Source organism: Jaculus jaculus, chromosome 3, assembly GCF_020740685.1.
Source record: "Jaculus jaculus isolate mJacJac1 chromosome 3, mJacJac1.mat.Y.cur, whole genome shotgun sequence".
In the NCBI taxonomy this organism is placed as follows: Eukaryota; Metazoa; Chordata; class Mammalia; order Rodentia; family Dipodidae; genus Jaculus; species Jaculus jaculus.
Window position 1 is genome coordinate 3066463 of NC_059104.1, and position 16642 is coordinate 3083104.

The window sequence follows — 16642 nt, forward strand, 5'->3', positions numbered from 1 at the left end:
CGTTCATTTTCAGCTAGCTATTTTCCAAATTGCACTTTTCAAGAGCTGTAATCTTTAGAGAACAGTGGACACGTGACCTTCTCCTGCAAGGCGCACCAGTGAGGAGCTGTGCCTGGAGAAGGGAGCCAGAGAGCTTAAGGGGAAACATGCTAGGTAGGCATGGGAAACTCGCCCTGGACTAACTGGAGTGACTGTGCATTGAAATGTTAAAATGTAGCCTTGTGACGAGCTCAGCTGCCCTCCTCAAGCAGCTGCCCTCTCCTCAAGTATTCTCGGTTCCCAACAGATTCACACAATCTTATCTCTATGTTTCTCAATACAATGCATACAGTAGGTATACAATACCATACCATGGACTATTATTCAGTCTTAAAGAGGAAGTACTGAGATGAACCTTGGAGACGTAAGCTCATGAAATAAGCCAGTGACAAGGAGAGAGACATTATATGGTTCCACTTGTGTGAAGTGCCCTAGAGTGGTGTCAGGGAGTGGGCGATGGTGCCAGAGGCTGGGGGAGGGCTGGGGACCGTGCTTGTAGGAGTCAGAGATTCTGTTTGAGAAGCTGAAAATGAGATGGAATGGTGATAGGGTCACACCCCACAGGACTGTGCTCTTCATGTCTGCAGAGCACACCCCCAGAGGGGCGTTTATGTCACCTATGTTTTCTACCACAGTCGAAAAATTACACTGTAATATGCATTAAGAATAAAACTACCACACTAAAGACTTTTTTTTTGTTTTGAAGTAGGGTCTCACTCTGGTCCAGGCTGACCTGGAATTCACTATGTAGTGTCAGGGTGGCCTCGAACTCACGGTGATCCTCCTACCTCTGCCTCCCAAGTGCTGGGATTAAAGGCGTGGGCCACCATGCCCAGCAAGGACTTTAAAAATATATATATTTATTTATTCGAGAGAAAGTGGGGGAGAGAGAGGGAGAGAGAGAAAGGGAGAGAGAGAGAGGGAGAGAGAGAGAGGGAGAAGGAGAGGGAGAGAATGGGTGCACCAGGGCATCCAGCTACTGCAAATGAACTCCAGATGCAAGCGCCCCCTTGTGTACCTGGCTTACATGGGTCCTAGAGAGTCAAACTGGGATCCTTTGGCTTTGTAGGCAAATGCCTTAACCACTAACCCATCTATCCAGCCCAAACTAAAGACTTTTTAAGGAAAGAGAAGGTGGGAAGGCGCTCTCTCTGAGGATGGACTCTTGTATTATAGCCACATTCTACAGTGTGGCTCCCATAAGGCATATCTGGTAAACACCCTGGGGTCTCAACTCTAGTTCACATGGACGCACCCAATGCTTAAGTGGCACCCTAGACCCTTTGTCTGCCAAAGGCAATTTACTTTCCACATTTCAAAGTCCTGGGGATGGTGGAGGGACACACAACCTTGTTTCTGGACTTTTCTCTCACTGTAGACAGCCCAGCATGATTGTGGACATGCCACCTTAGTGTCTCATGAAATTGGGATAAGAGGAAAGATTTCTTGGTATCCATCAAGGTGTGAGGAGGGAGGGAGCCTTCACAGTTCTGTCCCTCTGCTGCCCAATCTTTTGGGGTCCTGGCGAGAGGAGGTGGGGCGTGGGTTTTATACCTCTGTGTGATGAAGACTGGGGTCGGTGGGTGAAATTCAGAGGCCCATCTCAGAGCTTGGGCATCAGCCTCCTCACTCCAAGGTGACGGATTCCACCTGGGTTGGCACTTGAATGGAGGAGACTAGTCTCTCCTCCATCTACATGCCCCAGAATTGTCCAGCCCAGCCCTGTGAACAAGCCCAGGCTGGGTGGGGTGGGTGGAAGTGTCATGAGTGTCCGCATAAACCACTGCATCTCCCTCCCGGTCTTTGTGGCCATCACAGACAAGAGGCCGCTCCCATCAGGCTGCTTCCTGGGAGGAAGGCTGGACACAGGATGCCCAGGCTCACACCGTCTCCACAGCTCCAAAGTTTTATTGCTCAGAGCTGGAAGTAAGTTTGTGGGGGTGCCGGGGGGAGATGTTTATACTGTTTTCATGGGTTTTTCCTAGCTGTGCTCATTTTTTGTTTGGTTTGTGCCCAGAGTGTGGTGTAGGTTGCCTGGGACTGGGCTCCACGCTGCAAAGCCATCAGATTCCCTAGTCACACGGAGTCTGCCCTTGCTGGTGTTTACAGTGAGCCTCTTTGGGGGATCAAATGTTCCTCATCAGTATTGTCACTTTTATTGCTACAGCCTGCATGTCTGGACAGGGCGTGGTTCCTTAGCCAGCCAGCATGGGACCACGTTCTTCCCTCACGTTCAAGAACCTCTCCTCATCCCCCTCTGGAGGAAAGTGGCCATCACCCTGTGTACTCTGTTACCTGGTACTTCGTTACCACACCGTCTCTCCTTCCTTTCTTTCTTGGGTGGGAAGGGCTGCTTTCTGGGCTCATACTTTCGTTTTGTCTTTTCTGGGGCATACTGTTACCTTTTCTTATTGATCAATTAATTACTTAAAGAGAGAGGGGCGGGGGAGAAAATGATTATGCCAGGAACTCTTGCTACTATCATCAAACTCCAGACCAAAGTGCTACTTTGTGTGTCTGGCTTTATGTAGATACTTGGGGAATTGAACCTGGGAAGACAGACGTCACAAGCAAGTGCTTTTAACCGTTGAGTCATGTCTGCAGCCCCACCTTTTCTTTTTATTGAGGTGAAGTTGACATCACAAGAAATGAGTCAACCTCATGTGTGCAGCTTCGTGGGTTTCGTTCACCCTCAGCATTCTACACCCCTGCCCTTATCTAACCCCCCCCCCTTTTGGAGGTAGGGTCTCACTCTAGCCCACGCTGACCTGGAATTCACTATGTAGTCTCCTCCTACCTCTGCCTTTCAAGTGCTGGGATTAAAGGCGTGCGCCACAATGCCTAGCTCTAAATTTTCTCAAAAGGAAATCCAGACCTATTAAGCAGTCATTCCTCGCTCCTTCTTCTTCTTTTCCTTTTGGCTATTTTGAGTGGTGCTGTATGAGACTGTGGCTGCAAACACCTGCCCGGGCTCCTCTTTTCAGCCCTCTGGGTCCACATCTAGCGTGGACTTACCAGATCCTACAGCAATTCTACATTCTTTTTTTTTTTTTTCCCCTTTGGCTATGCCAAACTTCCCTCAGTGGCTGTACCACCTTACACCTTTCCCACCACCAAGCAGAATTCTACCTTCTCTATATCCTAACACTTGCTGCTTCTTTCGGGGCCGTAACCGTCCCCGTTGGTGTCAACATGATGTCCTCTTGAGAACTGATAGAATGGAACATTCCCCAGAATCTAGGCCAGCTTCCTCTGAGGAAGGGCCATGGGGATTGTGGGGAGAGTGTGGGCTGGCCCCTGACCTCTGAGATGGGGGATTTGCTTCTGTCTCCACACTGAACCTCGTGGGGGGACTGGACATTTGCAACAACCTCAGGATGTTCCAGGAGGCATGTGGGTCGGCAGGGCCAGGGCTTCCCCAGGACATCCTGCCTGTGAGAGCGGCCAGCACACGCAGGAGCAGCTGCGCCGCCAGCCGACGGCTTCCTCGGCGCTCAGCGGCAGCGCCAATTTCCATCCTCCATCAAGCCGCGCCACTCAGAGAACCCATTTCCACCTCTTCCTTTCCTATTGTAACAAGTGTTGTTAAAAATAAAACTTGCCCCAGAAAACACTGATGCCTCCTTAAATGTCTGTTTGTCAGCCTCAAAACTCCCAGTTTCTGCACCTCCTAAAATTCTTGCAAGTCTCTGATAAGAGGATTTCCACAAAACAAACCTCTCATCTGTCTCTCTCTTTCTCTCTCTCTTTTTTATTTTTTATTTTTCCAGGCAGGCTGTCCCTCTAGCCCAGGCTGACCTATATTTCACTATGTAGTCTCAGGGTGACCTTGAAGTCATGATGATCCTTCTATCTCTACCTCCCAAGTGCTGAAATTATGGTTTTTTTTCCTAATAACTTTAAAAAATTATTTATTTAGCCAGGCGTGGTGGCACACGCCTTTAATCCCAGCACTCGGGAGGCACAGGTAGGAGGATCGCCGTGAGTTCCAGGCCACCCTGAGAATACAGAGTGAATTCCAGGTCAGCCTGGGCTAGAGTGAGATCCTACCTGAAAAACAAAAAAAAACAAAAAAAATTATTTATTTGACAGAGAAAGAGAGAGAGAAAGAGAGAGGGAAAGAGAGAGAGAGAGAGAGAGAGAGAGAGAGAGAGAGAGAGAGAGAATGGGCATGCCAGGGCCTCCAGTCACTGCAAACGAACTCTAGACATGTGTGCCCCCTTGTGCATCTAGCTAATGTGGGTCCTGGGGAATTGAACCTGGGTACTTTGGCTTTGCAGGCAAATGCCTTAACCGCTAAGCCATCCCTCCAGCCCTAAAATATTTTTTAAAAAACATTTTACTTATTTATTATTTATGAGAGGGGAGAGAAAAAGGAAGATAGAGAGAATGGGTGTGCCAGGGTCTCTGGCCACTTCAAACTCCAAACACGTGCACCACCTTGTACATCTGGCTTATGTGAGTCCTGTGGAATTGCCCCTGGGTCTTTGCAAGTAGGCGCCTTAACTGCTGAGCTATCTCCCCAGCCCTTGTTTTTTGTTTTTTGAGGTAAGGTTTCACTCTAGCCCAGGCTGACCTAGAATGTACTATATAGTCGCAGGCTGGCTGGGAACTCATGGCGATCCTCCTACCTCTGAACTACGTTGGTAACTATTAGACCTGGCTAAATTTCCCTACAAGACAGAAGAGGTGGGACATGGGTCTATGCATGTATTGACTGTCTCTTTCCAAAGTCATTGTTGATGCATGGGTGGGGCGGAGGGGGAGGCCAGATTTGATGCTACACTGTTCAAATACTGTGACTATGGAGGTGAACTTGGAGTCCCCAGACACTGTTTATGGATTTGGAAATCTTACTTCTGAAAACAGGGTAAAGTGTTTCCAGAAACACCTATGAGTGCAATTAACTGCACTTGAGACTTGATGGCCAAGGCTGTAGTTCATTCATCCAACCTCTAGGTGGCGCAGCTTCTGTTCACAGCCGGTGAGTCTTCAGGTACAGGTTAGGTGAGGAAGAAGAGAGTTTCATGGGACAGGGAAGGCTACAAGCCCTTTTCCAAGGGTGGAACCTGCCTCCACACACATCAGGATATTCAATCTAACCGCAGCCTTTTCCTGGTAGTGCAGAACGGGCTCCCCATGACGCACTGGCCAGCAGCTGAATGGTAGGAAATCCTTTCTTCCCTTCCTCACTTGACTCTTCCGGCTTCACCTTCCACGGCAACGGTGGCCCCAGACCTTCCTATCCTGGGCATAGGCGGCCCCAGACCTTCCTATCCTCCCAGGACAAGGCGGACACTCCCTTCCCCAGCAGCCTGGCCTCATGAAGGATCCTCAGGGAATTCCAACCTAAGTCCCAGTTAATTTCTGCAAGCTCTTTGTACACATTGGAAAATAATGTGAGATTTCTCTCCCCAAAGTCAGAAAGGGCCTTTTTTTTTCATTCAGGAAAGTGATTCCTCCTTCCAGAATACAGAAATATCTATTGTTCTTAAAGGAGATTAGTTAACGTTTGTGAACAGTTTTTAGATTGCCTTCAAGGTAACCTCAAGCATATGACTACAGGTCAACCTGGGCTAGAGTGAGACACTATCTCCCCCCACCCCAAAATAAGATACTGTGAAAAATAAAATGCAGGATATAAACTTGGAGGAACAGTTGAAAACACATAGGTGATAAGTGACTTCTACTCAGAACATTAAAAAAAAAAAACACCAAACTCCTAAATTCCAACAAGAAGGAAATTAGTGGCTCATTTGAAAGAACTGTTTAGGGAGGGAATGGTGGTCCATACCTACCATTTTACTACTCAGGAGACTGAGGCAGGAGGATCACAAGACTGGGACAAACCTGGGTTAGATAATGAGATTCTGCTTCACGCAATTAGAGAGAGAAATGTGGCAAGATGCTTGAGCAGACCTGTGGAAGATGTGCAGGTAGAAACGAGCCCATCCCTGTTGGGCAGGACAGCAAGCCCACGGAGAGCTACCGCTGTGGCCCGTGAGCATAATGACGCACAGAGACGGCGAGGCCTCACCAGTCGCCACAGTGGGTACTCCTGCCCTGGGCAATGGGATCCACTGATTTGCTCCTAGGTATATGCCTAAGAGAAATGGCAACCTGCACCCCCACCAGGACGTGCCACCCTGGGGTGCGGTGACCTCAGCCGCAGCCTCTCTGGGATGTTTTCTGGGCCCGATGGAAGTAGGTACACCCCGACCTGCCTCTCCTACCTAGGCTTCCATACAAAGCAACTCCTGCAGCAGTTGACACACAGAACCTGACCCACAAACTGCCCAATCCTGGACTGTGGCCCTGACGTTTACCTGGCTCTGTCTCCCTTTCTCAAGCTTTTCCCACAGGGGTTTTATTTTTAGAACATCCCCCCTCTTCCCCCCTTTTCTCGTCTTTGTTGCAGTTCTGGGACCGGGCCCCACAGCCTTGCACTGTGATGACCGCACGGTTTCTGAGCTCGGCTGAGGTGAGAGCCGCAGCGTGGAGGAGGTCTTGCTCGGTTCCACTGACCCCTTTAGCGCGCCCGGAAATACTGCAGCCTCGACTGAATCCTGTGCCAACCCCACGGAATTCCTAAGCGTTGGCTCCATGGAGGGTCTGGCCCTATCTGTCTGCACTGGCGGATGGAATGCTTTCCCGGCCCCACAATGAAGTCATCAAGAGAGAGACCACCCAGACGTGTGGAGGGCGGCCCTGCATATCAGACGGCGGTCGCGCTTGATGAGCTCCTGAGATGCCACGGCCAGAGGCTGAGGCTGGAGGGCGAGGCAGTGCCCTGGAATGCCAGGTCCTCCTCCAGGAGGCTCAGCACTGCTAAGGTTTGAACCTGGCTGTTCTGAGGACAACCACCGGCCATAAGCCAAACACACTTAAGCAATGGGGTGGAACCACTGTGACTCATGGGGGTTAAAGGCCAGGGAGGAAAGGGGTGTGTACCAACATCAGTCTGAAAAAAAACTATAAAAGGAAGTATCTTAGTTCTCACTGAATATTTCTGCTTTGGGATTAAGTCTTAAGATCAACAAAAAACACCATTCTGCCAGCCCCTGGCATTCCTGGTAGGAGGCATAGCCCAGCTAGGGGAACACGGTATAGTTCAGGTAGTGAACACCAGGTGGCAGTCAGCTGCAGCCTTGAGCAGGAAACCACTGGCCTTCAGGCCCAGATGGACAAGTGGAGCCATGCCAAAGGCTTTGAGCCCTTTCCTGGTCACATGACTCATCCTGATGGGACAGAGGGCAAGTGCCTCATTCGTTGCGGGGAGCTAACCTCTCATGAGGAAAATCCTAATGAAAATTGACCACCAAATTCCACTGATGTCCAAAGAGCATATTAAATTCCATTTTGCCTTTGACAGGGTGGCTGAACTTGATAACTAGTTCATTTTAAGTTTCCCTTCCTCTTGGCTGCTTAAAGGAAAGGATGCTGAGTACTTGCACTGTGAGCTGTTGGACCCAAGTCCACTCCAAAGGCCTATGACACAGTGACTTCAAGTGACATTCGGCTAGAGCCCTCCATGTGACTAAGGGAGAACAGTAACTGGCACGCCTGGGCCCCTGGCAACGGGCTGTTGGAGCGCTTTCCAGCACTCACCCCCACAGCAGCTCCGTGAGCACACAGCGTTAGGACATCCATCCTCTGGGGAGACTGAGGTAGCGGGGGTGTGGTCACTCCACTGGCAGTTCAGGAGACTCACATCTAGCGTTTCCCAACAGCTTCCTGGGGACTGTCACCCCACACATGCACATTCTTTAGGGCATGGAGGTGACTTCAGACCCTGGATCTGTCTTCATCTGGCTTTATGTGAGCACTGAGGAACTGAACCCCGGTCGTCAGGGTTTGCAAGTCAGTGCCTTTAATCACTGAGACATCTCTCTGTCCTTGGATCTATCTTTCCTTTCCTTTTCTTTCTTTCTTTTTTGAGGTAGGGTCTTGCTCTAGCCCAGGCTGACCTGCAGTTCACTATGTAGTCTTAGGCTGGACTCAAACTCACAGCAGTCTTCCCAAACGTGCCTCCTGAGTGCTGGGATCAAAGGCGCACTCCGCCACACTTGCTGGGTCTATATTTTCTATTGCTCTTCACAATGTCACAATTAGCCAACAAGGAGAGGCCAGACTGTCTGCAGAAACAAACAAGGCATGCTGTGGTTCAAGCCAGTGCGGTCGCTTGGTGACCTTGTGAGAGCCCTAGGTATCTGCATGAACCCCACTGCTGAACAGGGGGAGCCACAGTGGCTTGGGCAGAAAGACAAGGTGAGGGTGACCAGAAAGTTTCATCGTAAGTATATGATATGTTTTTGCGCAAAAAAAAGTATGCAAGGGAGGCCCCTAGCTGTAGGCTGAGATCCTTGGACCAAAGTTCTTTTCTTTCTTTCTTCCTTCCTTCCTATCCATTTATTTATTTGAGAGCATGAGAGAGAAGCAGAGAGGGGGGCGGGGAGGGAGGGAGAAAGAGAGACAGAGAACGGGCATGCCAGGACCTCTAGCCACTGTGAAACAAACTCCAGATGCATGTGCCACTTGTGCATCTGGCTTATGTGGGACCTGGAGAATTGAACCTGGGTCCTTTGGCTTCATAGGCAAGCACCTTAACTGCTAACCCATCTCTCCAGCCCTGGACCAAGGTTCTTATGCAGATCTTAGCCTCACCTATTGCCTCACTTCTACCCACAGTTTCCTGGTCCAGAAAACAGTGTTTGGAGGATCGATCCATTTAAGGCCGTGGTGGTTTGGGATGGTGAGAAGGTGCGATGGTTACACACAGCCTAGACAGCTGGCCTCACGTCTCCTGGGAGAACAAGTTCTTTTGAGAGAAGCTGGTGGCTCAGGGGACCTGCAGGAGCCTGGGCATGCTCACCTGAGACAAGTGACATAGGAGACCAGATAAGGTGGAACTGGTCTTATTCATGGCAGTAGGAGTGACCCCTCCTCCCAAACACAGGAAGGCCCAGAAGCACCAGGAAGAAGAGAGAGGAGAAAAGGGCGGAGCTGGCCAGCCCTGCAGTTGATGAGCGCAGGAAACGTGATTTCTTTTCTCTCTCTCTGTTTGGTTTTTCGAGGTAGGGTCTCACTCTAACCCCAGGCTGACCTGGAATTCACTATGGAGTCTCAGGGTGGCCTTGAACTCATGGTGATCCTCCTACCTCTGCCTCCCAAGTGCTGAGATTAAAGGCGTGCGCCACCGCGCCTGGCAGTAAATATGATTTCTAACCCGAGGCTGAGAGCGACGCTAACCAGAGAAAGATGGGAAAGGGAACAGTTGATGGTGACAATGTGTGGGTGGAAAGGTTCTGGCAGTGACCAGGGTGATGGTGGTGGAGTATCCATGGAGCATCACCAGGGTACTCCCCAGAAGGGAAGAGACTGGAGCAGTCTATGAATGGCCCGAACAGTATGTATCTGGAGCTAAAAGAACTTGCAAGCTGTCAGAGCCACTATAAGGTACCGAAGCATACTTTTTATGTTGGCCACCTGGAATTAAAAGCCTGGGTCCAGGTTGGAGAGATGGCTTAGCAGTTAAGGCGCTTGCCTGTGAAGCCTAAGGACCCAAGTACCGTTCTCCAGGTCCCACGTAAGCCAGATGCACATAGTGGCGCATGCGTCTGGAGTTTGTTTGCAGTGCCTAGAAGCCCTGGCGTGCCCATTCTCTCTCAATCTCCCTCTGACCTTAATAAATAAATAAATAAATAAAAATAAATAAATAAAATCTTTAAAAGCTTGAGAATAGATACAACCCAAAAGATCTCACCTGATTTGGGGTGTGGCGACTCTAGCCCTAAGGAGTCTGAGGAGGGACCATGGCTGGGTAGTAGCATAGCCTAGGCTTTCTCCGTCTCTCTCTCCTCACAGCCATGTGGCCCTCAAAGTAGTCTTTCTGTTTGCTTTTCCCCCTCCAGGTCCTTGGGCCTGCTAGACAAGTTCTCTGCCGGAACCACATCCCCGCCCTGGCCCTTGAAGTTTGATAGTGGGAAGGTGGAAGGGTGAATGGCTCCAGGCAGGTCAGTATTCAGTATGAACGCCTCTGCTCTTTTGGGGAAGGGCCCTGTGCCTGAGTGAGCCCCTGCGGCCTGGAGGGCAGTCCTGTGGCTACTGCTAGGCAGAGCCCCGCCCAGCAGGCTGCAGCTTGTCTTCTGGGCCCACAGCCAGCTCTGGCTCTGCAAGTGCCTCTCTGGTGTCCTGGACTTTCCTCCTCTGATTGCCATCTAGGGCAGTCCTGTGGACTGACACTCAGCCCACGTCCGCGATGAAAAGAGAACAGGCCACAAGAGACTCATTTCCATTTAGTCTGTGGGAAGATAATGGCTCAGTTATGCAGACACAAAATCCATGTTCCTGGACCGGGGTGTGGGGTGTGTGGAGCGAGGACCAGAATAACATTCATGTCTCTAAAAGTGACGCAGCCAGGACATGTCCTCAGGACATACGACATTCCCTTCCCATCCCTTTCTTTTACTTTCCTTCTTTTCTTCATTTTCATTTTTTGGGACAGGTATATGCAGGCTGATCTTGAACTCACTGTGTATGTAGCCAAGGATAACCCTGAACTCCTGATCCTCTTGCCTCTACCTCCTGAGTGCTGGGATTATACACGTATACCCCACGGTTTTAGTGATGCTGGGGACTGTGCGTGCTAAGCAAGCACTCTGCCAACCGAGCCACGTCTAGTACCTGTTCTTTCCTTTTTATGTTTTATTTATTAATTTGCAAGCAGAGAGAGAATGAGAGAGAGGGAGGGAGGGAGGAAAGGAGAAAGAGAGAGAGAGAGAATGAACAGGCATGCCAAGGCCTCTTGCCCCTGAAAATGAACCCAGATGTGTGTATCACTTTTGAGTGTCTGGCTTTAAATGGGTACTGGGGAATCAAACTCAGGCCATCAGGCTTTCAAGCAAGTACCTTTCACTGCTGAGCCATCTCTCCAGACCCATCCTTTCTTTCTTTCTTTTTTTTTTATTTTTGTTTTTTTTGAGGTAGGGTCTCACTCTGGTCCAGGCTGACCTGGAATTAACTCTGTCATCTCAGGGTGGCCTTGAACTCATGGCAATCCTCCTACCTCTGCCTCCCGAGTGCTGGGATTACCATCCTTTCTTTCTTTCTTTTTTTTTTTTTTTTTTTTTTTTGGTTTTTCGAGGTAGGGTCTCACTCTGGCTCAGGCTGACCTGAAATTCACTATGGAGTCTCAGGGTGGCCTCGAACTCACGGCAATCCTCCTACCTCTGCCTCCCTAGTGCTGGGATTAAAGGCGTGCACCACCACACCCAGCTCCATCCTTTCTTTTTAATAGCAGTTTTTCTAAGAAAAATGAATAACAGTTTTCCTCCACGAGATAGAAGGTGACACGAAGCGCAGCTTCCCCCTCCTGAGGCTTATTATACATGAGGTGTGACCAAGGGTCCACGGCCTCCCAAGAGACCAGGCGGGACGCACATGGTCCCCTAGTGAGTAGTCAGGGAGAGAGCTCCACGGGCCCTACACAGGCCTACCGTGGAGGATGCTCTCTTCCTTGAGGCTTAGAGAGTCCTCATCCGTTCAGCCTCTGAGGGTGACTGCTTCTGCATGATGTGTGTGTGTGTGTGTGTGTGTGTGTGTGTGTGTGTGTGTGTGAGAGAGAGAGAGAGAGAGAGAGAGAGAGAGAGAGAGGGGGAGAGAGAAAACACATGCATGGATGGGTATATCTGTTCCGATCTTCTATCGTCCTTAGGGTCCCCCTGATGTGTCTTCATGTGTGGTAGGGCAGGAGCCTGGTCATCCTAAAGGCCAGTCATGCCTTAGCAGCTCCTTGTTGATTTGCAGGGGGTGCTTAGTGAGCTGGGGAAGGCTTGGCAGGGACACCCACCACACATGACCCCAGAAAAAGGTGAGGTGGCAGAACTTGGGAGGGCGGCAGAAGGATTCACCGTGAGTCTTCTATCTACATGGGGTGCATTGTCGTTGAACACATTTGTTCCTTACTCTTACAGAACCTGGACACCTCCCAAAGCCACTTCCTGCCTTCCAGCCTGCTGGTTTCTGGCTGGCCCCTTGGACCACACTCTTGCATCAAGGGTAAACAGGCACCGTGCTCAATCCAAAGCACTCTCATCCGGCAGGCCCCTGCCTTCCTTCTTAAGCAAGCACTTCTCCTGGATGTGGACTCTGTGAAGACTGGCCATCTACTCTGGAGTTTGTCCTGATCTCACTTCTTTTTTTTTTTTTTTAAATTTCATTTATTTATTTGAGAGCAACAGACACAGAGAGAAAGACAGGTATGGGGAGAGAGAGAGAGAATGGGCGCGCCAGGGCTTCCAGCCTCTGCAAACGAACTCCAGATGCGTGCGCCCCCTTGTGCATCTGGCTAACGTGGGACCTGGGGAACCGAGCCTCGAACCGGGGTCCTTAGGCTTCACAGGCAAGCGCTTAACCGCTAAGCCATCTCTCCAGCCCTGATCTCACTTCTTGTCCTGCAACCCTGTTTGCAGAAGAGCTCCCTCATTCACCCACAGCTCCTCCCTCCCCTCCAGGCCTCTGCCCAGGTATCCACTGAGCCTTAACCTCGGCCTATTTAAAATCGAACTTGGGCCTTATTCTCTCTAGCGCTGTGCCCAGCAATAGTCCTGAGCCCCCTTTCCTTTACCCAACACTCTCTGCTGAGGAGATGGTCTGAATCTGGACCAGGGGAGACAACGCTGGCGTCTGCTCACACCAAATCACCTCGTCACTTCCTCCCCTTTCTCATCACCTCCTTCCTAGCATCACCATCACCTGCTTAGTTCCCTGCAACAGTCCTTGTCTCCCCTGCCCACTGGCTCCCAGCCGTCCATTCCAGAAATCAAGGGCCCTCTCATGTCACTTCTGTCCTAACCCTGCACAGCCTCTTTGCCACCATGGCATGAAATTCAGCCCCTCTCCCACGACACTCTTCTGTCCTGGCCGCTGGCAGGCACTCCTCAGAACTTGCTGCGCTGCTTCCCGCTCTCCAGCAGTGCTAACACTTCTTCCTGCTGGAACGGCTGCCCTCCATTTTTCCCTCACAGTCTTGGCTGCCCCCCACCCTTCCGTTAAATCCCTTCTGCGCCAGTCTGACCTCGCAAAGGGCCCAGGGAAGCCCCTGGGCCACAGGGTGCTCTGGAGGGCAGCTTGGTTGCAAATGCAACCAGAAGTCAGTCATATTAAGTCAATCCTATCCGTCTCCACCCCCACTGCACGTCCCCATCAGATTGTTGGGGTCCTGAGGAGACACTCTTTTGTGACTGTTCGGTCCTCTTCTGCACAGTGGTCATGAGGGTGCACTGCTGGGATATCCGAGGCCGCCTGCAGGATCAGCCTGAGGACCGCCCTTCCCTGACAGGTCTGCAGCAAAGCCCACACCAGGCCCCAAGGCCTGAGCAAGAGCCAGGGAAGATGGGTCTTCATTTATCGTTCAGCAAGCAAGTCAACCAAGCAGTGTGTGCCGACGTCCATGTCCTTGCTGATCATGAAGAGGGTTAGGAGTAAAGTATCTATGCATCTGCCATCTATCTATCCATCTGCTGTCCATCCATCCATCCATCCATCCATCCATCCATCCATCCATCCATCTTCTCTGTCATCTATGTACACCTGCTCACACACATATAGATGCATCACTGTATTAAATTTAGAAGGTGTGAGCAGTAGTCTATGGCCATACCACCCTGAGTGTGCTCAGTCTTGTCTGATCTCGGAAGCTAAGCAGGTTGAGCCTGGTTAGTCCTTGGATGGGAGAAGGTGTGAGAGTTTAGAAAAGGAGAAAAACATGAAATGTAGGTGTCCCACTAAAAGTTGCCTTCTGGTGATGTGGCAGGAAAGCACCTCACCTTATTTATAAGTCACAAATAAACAACAACAAGGTCCCAAGTACTCTTACCTCTGCTGCTACTTAAATGATAATGACATGAGCTGACCACGGCATTCATGACCTCACAGTGGAGGTCGTTACCTCCACGTGACAATACTGATCCCATGAACATTATGACATAGAGAATGGAGGAGGACAAAAAGAATGAGACATCAAAATAGCAAAAGGACTACTTGGAAAGAGGAGGGGGCTCAGCAAAAAGGGAGTATGGGAGGGGGAACAAAAGAGGGTAACAATGGGAGAGCTTATAATCCAAGTATGGTATGTTAACATCTTATAATTGTCAATCAAAAACAACCAGTGACCACAGAGCTCACTCTCAGTTACGTGGACTCTCCTTAGACAGTGCTGGGTGGGCCTGGGTTTTGCCCATGGTAGACGCAGGGCTCTGTCACACAGAGTGGTCTGCCAGGCACGTCTGAGAACTGGCTGGCATGTTCTTATTCATCCATGCTGCCTCTTTACGAGTTGACAGCACGCAGATTTTGATGTCCCTTTCCAGTACCTTGTAGGCCTCAGGGCTGCTGGGGCCACACCTATCCCATTTCTGAATAAACTACCAAATCCTAAACATCTAGAGTGACATCTTATTGGCTTGTCCGTGCCTCTTCCAACTCTCTAATTTCAGGCAGGCTGCTGGTTATGGTTAATAATTTATTATCTGCTTTACATCTGGGAATTATGGTTTATGCTGTCATCGAATTTACTAGCTATGCAGTTTGGCAGTGGTATCTTTGAGCTAAGTATTAATCTCTTTTTTTCATGCAAAACAGTAGCACTTCCTGGGGGGCCGTGGGTCTGACACACAGGGCCCGAATGCGGGGTGGGGGGGGGGCAGAGCGTTGACTACCACGTGTCTGGTTGCGGTCTTCCCTGTGGCGATTCATCAGAAACGCTCTTCCCCTCCCGCCGTGAAGTGACCGGGCTGTCTCCGGCTATTCATCAGCTCATCTCTCCACAAAGCAAGACTACAGGGTGCCCAGCCGGCACTGGCTAGTTCCTGGCAGTGCAAAACCGAAGGTTCCAGAAGACAGACAGATGCATGAGGCCCTTTCCCTACGAGACCTCGCTGCGCAGCCCTCCTCCACTCGCTCATGCCAGGCAGGCGTCTGGTTGTCGACAGTAACTTTCTATCTGGTTTACACCTGGGAATTATGGTGGCCCACGCCTAGAATCTCAGCACTCAGGAGGTTGAGGCCTGAGGATCAATAATGGATCATGACCTTGAGGCAGCCTATGCTACATGGCAAGACCCTGTCTTAAAAAGACAACTCAGAGTTGGGTGTGGTGACACACACCTTTAATCCCAGCACTTGGGAGGCAGAGGTAGAAGGATTGCAGAGACTGGGAAGTCACCCTGAGACAACATAGTGAAGTCCAGGTCAGCCTGGGCTAGAGTGGACCCTACTTCAATATATATATCTAGGACAACTTAGGATCTCTAAGCCACTGGGGAAGAAGGCAGTTCTGATGGCACAGAAAGGACCGAGCTGGACCTAGCAAGTTAGCACTGTGATACTCACCACCTTGAGCAAGTGGTGGTGGCGACTGGGTGGAGGTTGGGGCTCAGGAACATGGACTCTTTGGGGGTCACTTTAATCCCCTGACACTTCTCTCCCTGAGCTGATGGTAAGGGTCGATTCTTCTGGAGGCAGGAAGCAATCTGGTTTAGGAGTGTCCCACAACTCAGGGTGGGAAGATGGCTCCATGGTGGGAAGCCCTGCCTGCTTGGGGCATTTCTGGTACGCACCAAGCAGCCCAGGCTCAGTGGAATGGGGATTTGATGGGGAATGTGTTTTGCTAGCGCAGATCTCCTTGCGGTCCCCCACTGCCTCTTCCCGTCCACCCTGGTCTCTCACCGGCGCCCGAGGATCAGCAGGCTCCCTCCTCCTCAGAGGCCTTTTCTTTGGGATCGTGGTCTCTGGGCCAGCTTGCTCACCTTCCCTTGCAGGGGTTTCTGAATGCCACTGTCCCTCATCTCTCACCCTGGCTTCTCTTGTGGTACAGTATGTCAACTGGGTTGACATGGGAAAAACTCACCTGACTGAGAAAAGCTAGCATAAAACAGGAAATAGCCAAAGTTTGTAGCTCTGAAATGCACCATGGCGTATTTGCTAAGTTGTGTCTCATCCTTTGGATAGTGGCTGCTTTGGTTGGAACATCTGTCTATTTCCCAAGTTCATGGGTTGAAACGGGATCCCCCAGGTATTACAGGTGGCATCTTTGGAAGGTGACGAGGTATGGGGCCAGCTCCCATGAATGGGGTTCGTGGCTGACAATGGGGGTGGGCGCCTCCCTGCTGGGAGCACAGGAATCCAGCGCCTCAGTGCCGTCAGGCCTCCATCCCAAATGCCAAAACCTGTGGGGCCTGGATGTGGACGCCTCGCCTCCGGGGCTGTGGTTTAAGGTTCCCAGTCTAAGTAAGGTGTCTGGTCACAGTGGTCCAGATAGACGAGGACAGGGACTGACCACGGAGACATGGTTTACAACAACCCTACACAACACAAGGGCCGCAAGCAGCTCACACGTACACGAGCTGACTGCGATGCACCCGGAGCCGCTCTGCAAGGAAAGCCGTGCTTGCAATGTGGCAAAGAGGAAGGCTTTCTGAAAATTTCTGTTTATTTATTTGTGTGTGTGTGTGTGTGTGTGTGTGTGTGAGAGAGAGAGAGAGAGAGAGAGGGAGGGAGGCAGGGAGGGAGAAGAATGGGAATGCTAGGGCCTCTTGCCCTTGCA

At 50.7% G+C, this 16642-nt stretch overlaps 1 protein-coding gene across 1 annotated transcript in view; it reads right to left on the reverse strand.

The window, feature by feature from the left end:
* The window catches only part of Col4a2 (collagen type IV alpha 2 chain), a 160831-nt gene that overhangs the window by 62169 nt on the left and 82020 nt on the right, over positions 1-16642 (reverse strand). The window lies entirely within an intron of this gene.